This window comes from Erpetoichthys calabaricus, chromosome 2 (genome assembly GCF_900747795.2).
Source record: "Erpetoichthys calabaricus chromosome 2, fErpCal1.3, whole genome shotgun sequence".
NCBI lineage: Eukaryota > Metazoa > Chordata > Cladistia > Polypteriformes > Polypteridae > Erpetoichthys > Erpetoichthys calabaricus.
Genome location: NC_041395.2, coordinates 209,155,320 through 209,168,252, shown reverse-complemented (window position 1 = coordinate 209,168,252; position 12,933 = coordinate 209,155,320). Strand labels below are relative to the sequence as shown.

General features: G+C 42.7%; 1 protein-coding gene across 1 annotated transcript in view; it reads right to left on the bottom strand.

Annotated features, from left to right (window-relative positions):
• The window catches only part of LOC114646758 (pyruvate kinase PKM-like), a 79,210-nt gene extending 72,825 nt beyond the window's left edge, over positions 1-6,385 (bottom strand). Inside the window, exon 1 of the mRNA XM_028795090.2 lies at positions 6,244-6,385. The gene's annotated coding sequence lies outside the window, so the exon portion shown is untranslated. The remainder of the gene's footprint in view (positions 1-6,243) is intronic.
• Positions 6,386-12,933: the final 6,548 nt, after the last annotated feature.

The window sequence follows — 12,933 nt, the reverse complement described above, 5'->3', positions numbered from 1 at the left end:
ATTTGGATACTGCTTGAATAAATCTGCACAATGCACTTTTGATCCATTTCTTATCGTTTACGTGCCCTCATTTGCATTAGTCCATCCTCAGTTTCCTGACTATTGCTGACCCAGGTTCAAGAAATGTCAAAGCAAGCAAGCTGGGCATCACCGAGACATGAGACAGACAAACATCTCTTCCTTTCATGGTGTCAAAAACACCAGTGCTCCTAATTACTCATCACTGCATTAAATGATTTTATTTCCAAATAAGCAGCCACTGGTTGTAAGCTCTCATGCACACAGAGCCCACACTTATGACTAAAGACAAAATCAACCAGTTTGATTTTGTTGGAGCAAGTCATGAACAAGTTGGACCGAGTCACTAGATGTGTCACAACTGCATTTGCAGAAGCATGCCACCAACTATCAATAATTATGTAAATGAAGGCTACAACTGAACATCACTGGAAAGGTTGTGTAATGCGACATAACTAACTCTGGGTGCAACTGTTCTTTTGTTATGGAGTACGAATCCATCAACCTACATAATCCTCAAACCTGCTTAATACATTTTTGGGGTTGCATGTGTATATGTACAAATATCTATATATATATAAAAACCCTATGTGCGTCCAGGTGTCCGTGTGTGGGTGTCTTCTGATGAAGTGCGCATGCGCGGGGCACGGGGCGATGCGCGATATTACTGTCAGAGAAAGTTAGAGGCGTTTCACGGAAATACAAACCAGTATTACTGCGAGAGGAAATTAAAGGTACACAATACAGTGACGCATATTACAGCCACATACAAGCCAGTATTACTGTCAGAGGAGATTAAAGGCATATTACCGACACGCACGCCTGTATTACCGCCAGAGAAAATTAAAGGTACATTGCAGACGTACAAGACGGTATCCTTCAATAAGGGCGCGCACAGGCATCCTTCAATAAGGGCACGCACAAAAAGGCGAGCCTCAAAAAGGCGACCTCAATTGGGCGCAGCGAATAAAGGCGCGCGTAAATAAAGATCTGCACCTGTTGCTCTTCACATATTCCAGAGCCATTTGAACTAAATTATCTACGAACGCCTTTATTCGCCGCGCTCAATTGAGGTCGCCCTTTTGAAGCTCGCCTTTTTGTGCGCGCCCTTATTGAATAGAGCCATACAAGACAGTATTACTGTCACAGAAAATTAAAGACACACAATACACGGCGGCAGCCCACGAAGAACGGTCAGCTCAGCAAGTAAACATCAACAAAAGAAAGGCTGAAAGAAAGAAAAATACGACCAACAAAAAGAATGAGGTCAAAGTCCCTTGCCATTTAATATAGACTGTTCCTACTAATGTTTATGCACTACTGTTCTAGCGCCCGTTATTGTAATGGGCTAAATGACTAGTAATTACATAAATGTTTAAATTGCCATCATTATGGGTAGCACAGTGTTTCACAGATCCAGTACCTCCTGGGTTTGAATACCTCAGCTGTTCATTGTCTGTGTGGATTGCACATTATCCCCATGACATTGTAAGTTCTTAATTGGGAACTTACAGTTGTCCCAATCACGGGTTATAAATTTAGCCCATGGAGGCGAGTGTGCGAGTCATCTCTATGATGAACTGGCAAAGTGTCCAAGGTTGACTCTTCTCTTATCCAAGATGCTACCAAATAAACTTAAAATTTTAAATATTCATTTAACAGAAAACCATGACGGATTTTAATTACAAATGGAAACTTTTTTTTTCCTCAAAATGTACTGTTAATTTGTAAAAATCAACCACTCTTGGCACATGAACTGACACAATATCTAAACTGAGAATGAGAACTTTGAACACTTCGTTCAGTGATATGCTGGCACAGTCACCTCACAGTTCAACTGCATAATCTGCTGGCACTCGATCACGTCAAACCCACCTATTCATCATCACTCCACTGTGATGCCAACCTAGAAGTCACCTCAGGCCACAAAATGAACATAAGTAACCTCTCATGGACAGTAGGCAGCAATAGCAAGCAAAGTAAAAAAAAATAATTGTGTTAGACTCTTGGCAGACTCTATAACCTCACTTAAAAGAATCAGGCATGAGCAAGGTGCCGGTGACACAAAAAAGGAAGGACTAAAAGCATTACAATTTACCGGTTACATATTGCAAACCAAGTGAGTGTAGCAGTAGATGAGGTCATTTGCACAAAAAAATCTGAAATTTGCAATTTTTTACTTCACAGATATCCAAGTAGTAGTTCAGCTGATGGTCAGTACAGCTAACCGACTCATTGTTGAAAGTGGCAGTGGGGGCACTGGAAGTGCCTTCATCCAATTAACTTGTTGAGCAGGCGTTTAGTCATGGAGGGGTGATAACGTGACCACAAAGTTCACACATAAGTGATAAACTCCACTGAAAGTGCAGTGCATTCTAAAGACAGGTGATTGAAATGTCTTGTTAATAAATATGCAAAATTATACGATGACAATATTTTAAAATGAGAATTGATTAAGTAACAGTACTCTGAGTGGGCGACACATTGGCAGCTTCAAGCAAGATTCACATCCTTGTTCCTCCCTGCGTGGAGTTTGCATGTTCTCCCCATGTCTGCATGAGTTTCCTCCTACAGTCCAAACAAATGCAAGATCGATGGATTATCAATACTAAATTGGCCCTAATGGGTGTCTGCACGTTTGCTGTGACAGTCTAGTGCCCTGTACAGGTACTGTTCCTGCCTTGTGCCTTATGCTTATTGGGAACATGGATAAAGGAGACTCTGGGGTGGCAGGGACTATCAAATTTTTTTTTTTTTTTTTTTTTTTTTTTTACAAAATTTATTTATTTATATATATATATATATATATATATATATATATATATACACACACACATACTGTATGTATTAAACACACTGCACTTATGAAGACACTGAAAATTTGATAGTATACAGTATATGCAAATGACTGCAAAGTTAAACATTTTATATACTAGTCTCTGCTACTTCTTAAGAATTGCTTTCTTTGACAAAATCTATTCTTAGTTTAGATGATACCATATGTTACACACAATATCGTAATTAGATTAATTGCAGGTAGTTAAGAAGACCAGAGTAAAAAAATAGTGCTAAGTTTTGAATTGACTTGCTTGATTAACTCCAGCAACTCGACTTCAATGTAATCTTTATAACTTGACTCTTGACTTGAAACCTGAAGGGAAGAACTTGAGGCTTACTTGAGACTTGGATATGCAAGGCTTAGTCCCATCACTGTTAGTAGGAGTTAGTACATTTCTACTGACACCAGTAACGCGACACTTGCTTCCAACTCGGACTCTACAGCCCTGAATACAATCTAGCTTTCTACAAACATCTCAGTGACTTAAGGTTAGGTAAACTGGAAGCTCAAAACCATCCCTGGACGAGTCAGCATGGATTTGTGCGAGGGTGTTCTGCAGTGAATTACAGCACCTAGGTTTTCTTCCTGCCTTGTGCTCGATAATGCCTGGTTGGGTTGTACCATCCCATCATTCTTAATCGGGCATGCAGATATGAAAAGTAAAGGAAGCTCTAAATGTGATTTTAAATAAATTTTACTTCACCGACGGCCTCCCGCTGTCCCAGAAGGTCCCAAATGTCCTTTGGAACATAGTAGTATTAACAACCCTTAACCATTACTTTGCAGGGTTCCCAAAATTTAACTTGTGACACTTGTCATGGGTACACTGCAGACAATGCTCTTTGGAGGTTTATTTGTAACATTCCCTTTCCAGTACTTCAAACAATACCTTAACCTAGACACAAACTCAGGTCATCACTCCACAGACAGTAGATGTAAGCTAAAAACAAAGGAGCATTTTCTGTTTTTTTTCTCTCTCCCTCTACATGGTTTCAGGAAATGGGGGGATAGAAACGGGAATAAGGAGAACAAATCAGGTAAGATGATTTGAGTTTTCTTATAAATAACAAAGTTATGTATTTAATATATCCTTGTTTATCATGGTGCTGGAGATTTTCATGTTGGTCAGACATGCAAGAATTCCACTACTTTTACTGCTGCTACTAATACTATTACTACTTTGTTAGTTTAAAAAACTAAACAGCCATTGGACTTTAAACGCTTTCTGCTACAGAGTGGGCTATTTTACTAAACTGAATCATATGGGGGGGTGGAAGAGATATCAAATAAAAATGTTGATTTGGAGCACCTAAACAGGATTTTATATTGCAAAATTCCCAGGGTCACTTGGGACCATCAGGAGATAACTTGTGGACTTTTATTTTCCAGGGGGATTCATTTACCACAATGTGACTTTCTCATGTATATTATGTTGCACAAGTGTTTAAATAATAATCATCATCATCTTCCTCCACCTCCTGAAGGGTGAATACTACCCAATTCATTTTTAGGCCTCTCTGCATAGCTTACAGTGCTCCTTCTGAAGAAAACACACGCACCTTCTTTTCAAGTGCTGATATTGCAAAAATAATAGAGGGACATCTGTTCACATTGTCTGGCTTCACTTTCTGTTGCTTGTGATTGTGTGCAGTGACTGAATCAAATCAAATAAGGGTTGCTGCCTGTTCGGAGGTCTTTCTGACAAAATAAGCTTTTTAGGAAATGAGGACCAAACATAAACATTTTCAAAAGTCCTATAAATCTTAAAAGGACTAACCACAACATTTTTAAATGTTCTACCAATGTTATGAATTTAACATTTTGTCATAATCAACAATGTAGCTATCAAACAGGACGGTATGAAAAATTAATATAACATTTACATATGATCAAAAAAAGGACCAAATACAAACATTCCCAGAAGTTGTGTCGATTCCCTGAATTTAACCGAATGTTACAGACAAAGGAGGGCCATATCCTAACAGTCCTAAAAAACAATGGAAGGAAATATTATGTGGTGACCAAAGAGGGACAAAACAATCGTCCCTTATACATCTCTACATACTGTAAAATTCTAAAACTTGCTTAACCTGGAGGAACACCAGAGTCCCTTGATAAAATCTGATCTTTGAGGAAAACAAGCAAACTCTTCTCATTTTCTGAAACTTTTTCCTGGTGAGGGTCGTGGTTGGCAGCAGACAAAACAGATCATCCTAGAAAGTCCCCTGTCCCCAGCTACAGATTTCATCTCTTCCTGGGGATTTCTCAGGCGTTTCCTAAGCCAACTGAGAGATATTACGAGTCCAGTGTGTCCTGGGTCTGCGGCTGGGTCACCATCCTGCAGGATGTCCATGGGATTCAAACCCAGTCTGTGAGGCAGCAGCAATGACCATTATACGAACATGGCATTCAATGCATTATGTAAAGATTTAAACCAGAATGTAGGCCACAATGTTAGTCTGTCTAGAGTGTATTAGTTTTATTGAGACTTTATGCATGTAAATAGACTTTTTTTATATAGTGACCAAAGTGGGACTAAAGAAGAACATTCATAAAAATTCCAAGGATTTCCCTTCCTACCAGTGAGATTATTACAATGAAAAACAAAGTGAAACAAAAAGGCACAGCTGTGTGACACTCATCTCAGCTCATAAGTTGGTAGTGCTGTGGTGGCAACTGAACCCTCCAGCATCCTTGGATCAATTCTTGTGCCTAAGTGTTCAACTAATTTTCCACGATATCCTCACAAACGTGGGGCAATTCCAAATTGGCCATTCTGCGTGTGAGCAGGTCCTGCGATGAACTAGCGCCCAATTCACGGCCGATTCCTATCTTGCACTTGGTGCTGCTGAAATCAGCTATCCCCCGTACCCCCGAGTTGGCTTAATTGAGTTTGTGAGTGATGAGGAATGGGCCGCTGAATCATGGAAACACGCAGTTAAAACTAAAACACGTCTTAAATTAACTCGAGGCCCCGATTGCGCTGAACTGGCCACAGACTGCCCAGTGCAGCCTCACAATGATGAAGTGGAAACACATCGAGGGTAGAGTCGAATTATCAAGGGCAGGGCCCAAAGTAAAGGGCAAAAAAAAAAAGTGCCATCGCCGCATATTTTGTGCCACCTCGCCATAATTACACAAGGGCCACAATAACGAACTTGTGCAAACAACTCCGGACGGGGCGGTTGGGCTTCGCTTGTAAGCGGAGGAAGGTTGAGGGTGTAGCGCGAGCCCCCACCACTCTATTAAGTAAACAGTGTGGTGTGAGTTAAAAAAAAGTAACAACAATGCAAAGTTAAGACGGCAGAATTTCCATCAACTTTCAAAATACAGAGAAAGCAAATCGTGTATTATTCATTATTTTCACGTCATTGTAAAAAACGTACCTTTTTCTTGATTGAAATGTAGTGAAGAGCGGACTCTGCAGCCGAAACCAGGAAACCCCTGCACTCCACTTGAACGTGAGAAGAAGAGGGAAGTAGAGAAAGCACGACAGCAGCGGGAGGCGGCCCGGACCTCCAATTTCAAGGCTCTGCTGCCCTCTTTTGGCAAAGTGTGATTACTGCACTTGCGGCTTTCGGCTTTTTTTTCTGACAACCACCCTTGTCTGGCTACAGTATTAGGTTAGAAAGGACGGCTCGGTGGGAGGAGCGTGTTGTCAGATTGATGTGGATGTTACCAGGCGCTCCCGATCTCTGTATTGTAGGCTACTACATTTTATTATTGTTCGTCTCATACTCTTAAACACACCACTGCCCTTCTTCTCGGGCGTGTGTGTGTGTGCGGCGGATTCGTGTCTGGGTTTGTCTTAATTAGCCGAGGCCGTGATTTCTGCTTTGTGTGGACAGTTATAAATCGGAGGTGGGATCTACAGGACGGTGAAATACCTCTAGGAAGCAATTAAATGGGCAATGACGCCATACATGACTTTTGTACTTGCATGTAGTACTAGGGTGTTGTACCATGTTAGCCATTATGGATGTAGTGAGAAGTCAAGCAAAATGACATCTTTTATTGGCTAGCTAAAACATTTCAATTTGCAAGCTTTTGAGAAGAAGGGGTCTGAGTTTAATATTTTTAGTTAGCCAATAAACGGTGTCATTTTGCTTGACTTCTCACTACAAATACTTGCATTAAACAGAATTAAAAAATAAAAATAAAAGCTGGATTTGGGCAGGGCATGTAGCCAGAAGATCAGACAGTAGGCGGACAACAGAAGTTTGAATTTAGATTCTAACAGACAAGAAGAGACCAAAGAGGCATCCAAATTCAAGATAAGTGGAAGAAACTAAAAATTCCACTGGTACAACCTGGATGCAGGAGACAAAAAAATGTCACACATTTTGAAGAAAGCAATGAATTACGAATACAGAAAGCTGGATTGCTTAGCATGCCCTAATAGAACAGACTTCATCCCTTAACACCACCCTTTGCTTGTGATCGTACCCATACTCTCAGTATCTTCATACTTGCAAAATGCTTAGCAGACTTCTGCCTTATGGCACCATGCCAACTTTCCTGCAGCTTCCAGGCCCCTTCCCCATGCAGTGTCTTTATGAACTTCAAAAAGATGGGGTCCTTCTGGTAGGTCACTGTCACTCACTGATATGTGTCCCTGTGCAGTTTGAAACCGATCAGTTTGCTGGCTGCTTCAAAAAATATAATGAGCTGTAGTCACAAAAATCGTTAGATAATTGTAGTCAGTCATTTGGAACAGATAGATGTATAGATAGATTAAATTTACACTCTAGCTGTGTGTGAGTTAATTATGGAGTAGCTGTTTTAATGATTTAACATGTTTGCTGGTTTTCTCAAAGTAAAAATAATCACTGATAGGAATGTTTAACTTGGTTGAAAGGGAATAGCATGTTGCCTTCTAATCAATTAACATTTTCCAGTTACAGTGTGAATTGGTTTATAATTAAAAAGATTGATTGGAATACAGCCATTTTCACACTGAAGCCGATCAAGTCCTGGCTTGCCAATCATTGAAGAAGAGGCTAAATGGACATGTGGTTATTATAGTTTGCATTAAGCAACAATAAATTATATGGGTAAGGAAAACCCATGCTTGTAAACATTTAAAGAAACTAAACAAATTATTCAACATCTATGTTTGTTGTTATTGTTTGTTGAGAATAAAATTATGTAACAATGGTCAATAGAAACCAAAATCACCAACCCATTGAAGGCTGAATTCAACACCACAGCAAAAATCAAAGTCAAAAAATTGAAATTCCAGGCTGTTCCAACTTGTGCAAATTTCATGTGACACAGTAGTGTGTATGTCCTCCATGTGCCTTGTCCCAGATGGTCCCCGAGGTCCCCAGATGCTTAGACGGTCCCCGAGATGGACGATACCTCCCCTGGGCCACGAGAGGGCAGCCGCCCGGGTCTGCTTGTGGGCCACTGGAATGGAGCTGGGACGCTCATCCCTACCGGAGGATGTGGCCACCGCCAGGGGGCGCCCGAGACGGTTATGAAATCCTGGATGGCAGCACTTCTGCCACACCAGGAAGTGCTGCCGGAAGAAATCCCAGGGGCACCCGGAATGCTTCTAGGGGCTCTCTTGACACTTCTGCCACACCAGGAAGTGTCATCAGGGGGAGCACCTGGAGCCCATCCGGGTCAGTATAAAAGGGACCGCCTCCCTCCAGTACACGAGCCAGAGTTGGGAGGAAGGAGACAGAGCTTGTGAGGAGGGGAGTGGAGGTCAGAAGAAGAGAGAGAAAGAGAGAGAGAGAAAAGAAGAAAGGAAGAGAGTTGTTGGAGGAAGGCATTGTGGTGCTGTACAGAAATAAAGGATTGTGTTTTGGACATTCTGGTGTCTGTCTGTGTCCAGGGGTATGCTTTCCACAGCCTGTATGAACTCACAACAACGTCTGGGCATACTCCTGATGAGACGGCGGATGGTGTTCTTGGGGATCTCCTCCCAGAACTGGATCAGGGCATCAGTGAGCTCCTGGACATTCTGTGGTGCTACTTGGCAGCATTGAATGTACCAATGCATAAAGTCCCAGACGTTCTCAGTTGGATTCAGATCTGGGGAACATGTAGGCCAGTCAATGGCATCAATGCCTTCTTCATCCAGAAACCACCTACACACTCTCGCCATATGAGGCCAGGCATTGTCCTGCAGCAGGAGGAACCTAGGGCCCACTGCACCAGAGTAAAGTCTAAAATTTGCTCTGAGGATTTCATCCTGGTACCTAACAGCAGATAGGGTACCATTGCCTAGCACATGGAGGTCTGTGTGATCCTCCGAGGATATGCCACCCCAGACCACCACTGACTGACCATCAAATTGGTTATCCTGGATGATGTTGCAGGCTGAATAATGTTCACCTTGGTGTCTTCAGACTGTTTCATGTTTGTTACATGTGCTCATTGTGAAACAGCTCTCATTTGTTAAGAGAAGGGGGCATCAATGACAAAGCTGCTAATTGTGTTTTCTCTGGCAAATGCCAATTGAGCTGCACCGTGATGGGCTGTGAGCACAGGTCGAGGACGTCAGGCTCTCATGCAACCCTCACAGAGTCTGTTTCTGACAGTTTGGTCAGAACTGATCACCAGTAGCCAGCTAGAGGTCATTCTGTAGGGCTCTGACAGTGCTGCTCCTGTTCCTCCTTGCACAGAGGAGCAGATTCTGGTCCTGCTGCTGAGTTGATGCCCTTCTACAGCCCTGTCTGGCTCTCCTCATGTAACGCTCATCTCTTGATATCTCCTCCATGCTCTTGAGACTATGCTGGGAGATACAGCAAAACCTTCTTGAGACAGTACATACGGATGTGACATCCTGGAGTAGCCGGACTACCTGGGCAACCTGAATCAGCTGCAGGTACCGCTTAATGCTACCAGTAGTGACAAGGACAATAGCAAAGCTAGAAAAGAATCAGTCAGGAAGGTTAAGGAGAAAACAATTGTCTGTGGCAACTACCTGCAAAACTATTTCCATTATGGGGGTTGTCTTGCTGTTGCCTCTCCAGTACACATGTTGTCACTTTCATTTGCACCAAAGCAGGTGAAGTTGATTCACAATCACTTTTGCTTCCTCATATGTTCTCTTAATTTTTTGAGAAGAATATATATATATATATTATATAAATTTAAACTCAGATTATATTAATATTGATTGAAACGACTCAGGCACATTTATAGTAAATGCAATGAGTTCCTAATACAATGAAATAAGTTAACAAAAACTTCTTCAGAAACATATTAAAAAAAAAAAAACACTGTTCAGTTAACGTACTCAAAATGATGTATGTGCCTGGCATTTTGAACACTATATTTATTTATTCTTTTTGTATGGGCACATTTTTGGACGAACCTCACAAGCCCGATCGAGTCTGAGTGGCTTCTGTCGAAGTTTACCTTTCACTATGTTGTACCCAGCTGGGATGCCCAGGAGGACCGGAGGAGGGCTTGTGCCTCCTCCACAACACGAGGGGGCATCCGCCCTGGTTGCTTTGGGGGCCACGGGTACAGAGCTTGGAAGCTCTACCCTGTAGAGGCCCGTGGTCGCCGCCAGGGGGCGCCCCGATGCCTTGGGAGCCCTGGACCTCAGCACTTCCACCACACCTGGAAGTGCTGGGGGGAAGAGGATTGGGGACACCCGGAGGACTTCCGGATACACCGCCAGAGCTTCCGCCACACAGGGGTGTGGCTACAGAAGCTCCTCAGGATGCACCTGGAGTCCATCCGGGATGTATAAAAGGGGCCGCCTCCCTCCAGTCATTGGCAAGAGTCGGGTGGAAGTATGACAGAGCTCGGAGGAGAGGAGTGGAGGCGGACCAGAGACTGAAGGCATTGTGTTGTGTGGCCAAGGACTTAAGGGGTGATTGGTGCTGCGGCACTGGGTTTGTGCACTCAAACTATTGTACATATTGTAAATAAACGTGTGTGTGGTGAAACCAACATGTCTATCTGTCTGTGTTCCCCACAACTAGTACGAGTAAAATGACAAGCACAGAAATTAGAGAATATTTGATGGAACTAGACCATTTTATTTGTGAATTGTCCTAATTTTATATATTCGGGAATGATTTTATATATTCCAATGCTGACTTTATATATTCAAAAATGACTTTATATATTCCGATGCTGACTTTATATAATCAGGCTTTGACTTTATATATAATCAGGAATTACTTTATACAGTATATTCTGATGCTGACTTTATATATTCAAGTTTTGACTTTATATATTCCAACGCTGACTTTATATATTCAGGAATGACTTTATATATACTGACGCTGACTTTATATAATCAGGCTTTGACTTTATATATTTGGGAATGACTTTATATATTTTGGGAGACCTGGGGACATGGGTTCGCTTCCCGGGTCCTCCCTGCGTAGAGTTTGCATGTTCTCCCCGTGTCTGCGTGGGTTTCCTCTGGGCACTCCCGTTTCCTGCCACAGTCCAAAGACATGCAGGTTAGGTGGATTGGCAATTCTAAATTGGCCCTAGTGTGTGCTTGGTGTGTGGGTGTGTTTGTGTGTGTCCTGCAGTGGGTTGGCACCCTGCCCGGGATTTGCTCCTGCCTTGTGCCCTGTGTTGGCTGGGATTGGCTCCAGCAGACCCCCGTGACCCTGTGTTCGGATTCAGCGGGTTGGAAAATGGATGGATGGATGGACTTTATATATTCCGCCATTGACTTTATATAATTAGGCTTTGGTGTTATATATTCAGAACACTGACTTTATATATACCGAAAATCATTATATTTGCCTCTTTGGCACCCCATAATATGTATATATATTGTGACGGGCGGCTGGGTCCTAAGCCCGGCCGGGACGCCCCTACTGCATATGTTCCGGGGGAGCAACCATGGGCAACTCAATACCTCCCCCGGGATGCTTGGTGGCAGCCTCCATGGCCAATAGTGATTCCCCAACCTCCCACAGGGCTCCATGGGAGAGGGAGTCCTCCACAGCCTGGTCGGGAGCTGGGGTGGCCGCTAGGGGGTGCTGTCTGGATTCAACAGCCCGGCTGGACGAGTCTTCAGCCCCACCTGAAAGTGCAATTGGGACCAGGTGGTCAAGCACCTGGAACACTTCCGGGTGGGCTATAAAAGGGGCCAGCCACCGCCACTCCAGGGCCAGAATCAGGAGGAAGAGGATGAGGTTGCCTGGGAGGAGTGGTGGTGCCAAGGTGGAGAGTTGTGTGTTGGTCAGTGTTCAGTACTTTGGGACTGTGTTGTGGCTGGGGTGTTCATGGGGAAGATGTGCCCTCCAGCTGAAGAAAAATAAGTCTTTGTGATTTTACATGTGCCTCCTCTATATAGTGCCTTATTACTATATATATATATATATATATATATATATATATATATATATACTGCGGTGGGTTGGCACCCTGCCCAGGATTGGTTCCCTGCCTTGTGCCCTGTGTTGGCTGGGATTGGCTCCAGCAGACCCCCGTGACCCTGTGTTCGGATTCAGCGGGTTGGAAAATGGATGGATGGATGGATATATATATATATATATATATATATATATATATATATATATATATATATATATATATATATACATTATACATATACAGTATATATATATATATATATACAGTGCACCAGAAAGTATTCACAACGCATCACTTTTTCCACATTTTGTTGTGTTACAGTCTTATTCCAAAATGGATTAAATTCATTTTTTTCCTCAGAATTCTGCACACAACACCCCATAATGACAACGTGAAAAAAGTTTACTTGAGGTTTTTGCAAATTTATTAAAAATAAAAAAACTGAGAAATCACATGTACATAAGTATTCACAGCCTTTGCTCAATACTTTGTCGATGCACCTTTGGCAGCAATTACAGCCTCAAGTCTTTTTGAATATGATGCCACAAGCTTGGCACACCTATCCTTGGCCAGTTTCGCCCATTCCTCTTTGCAGCACCTCTCACGCTCCATCAGGTTGGATGGAAAGCATTGGTGCACAGCCATTTTAAGATCTCTCCAGAGATGTTCAATCGGATTCAAGTCTGGGCTCTGGCTGGGCCACTCAAGGACATTCACAGAGTTGTCCTGAAGCCACTCCTTTGATATATTGGCTGTGTGCTTAGGGT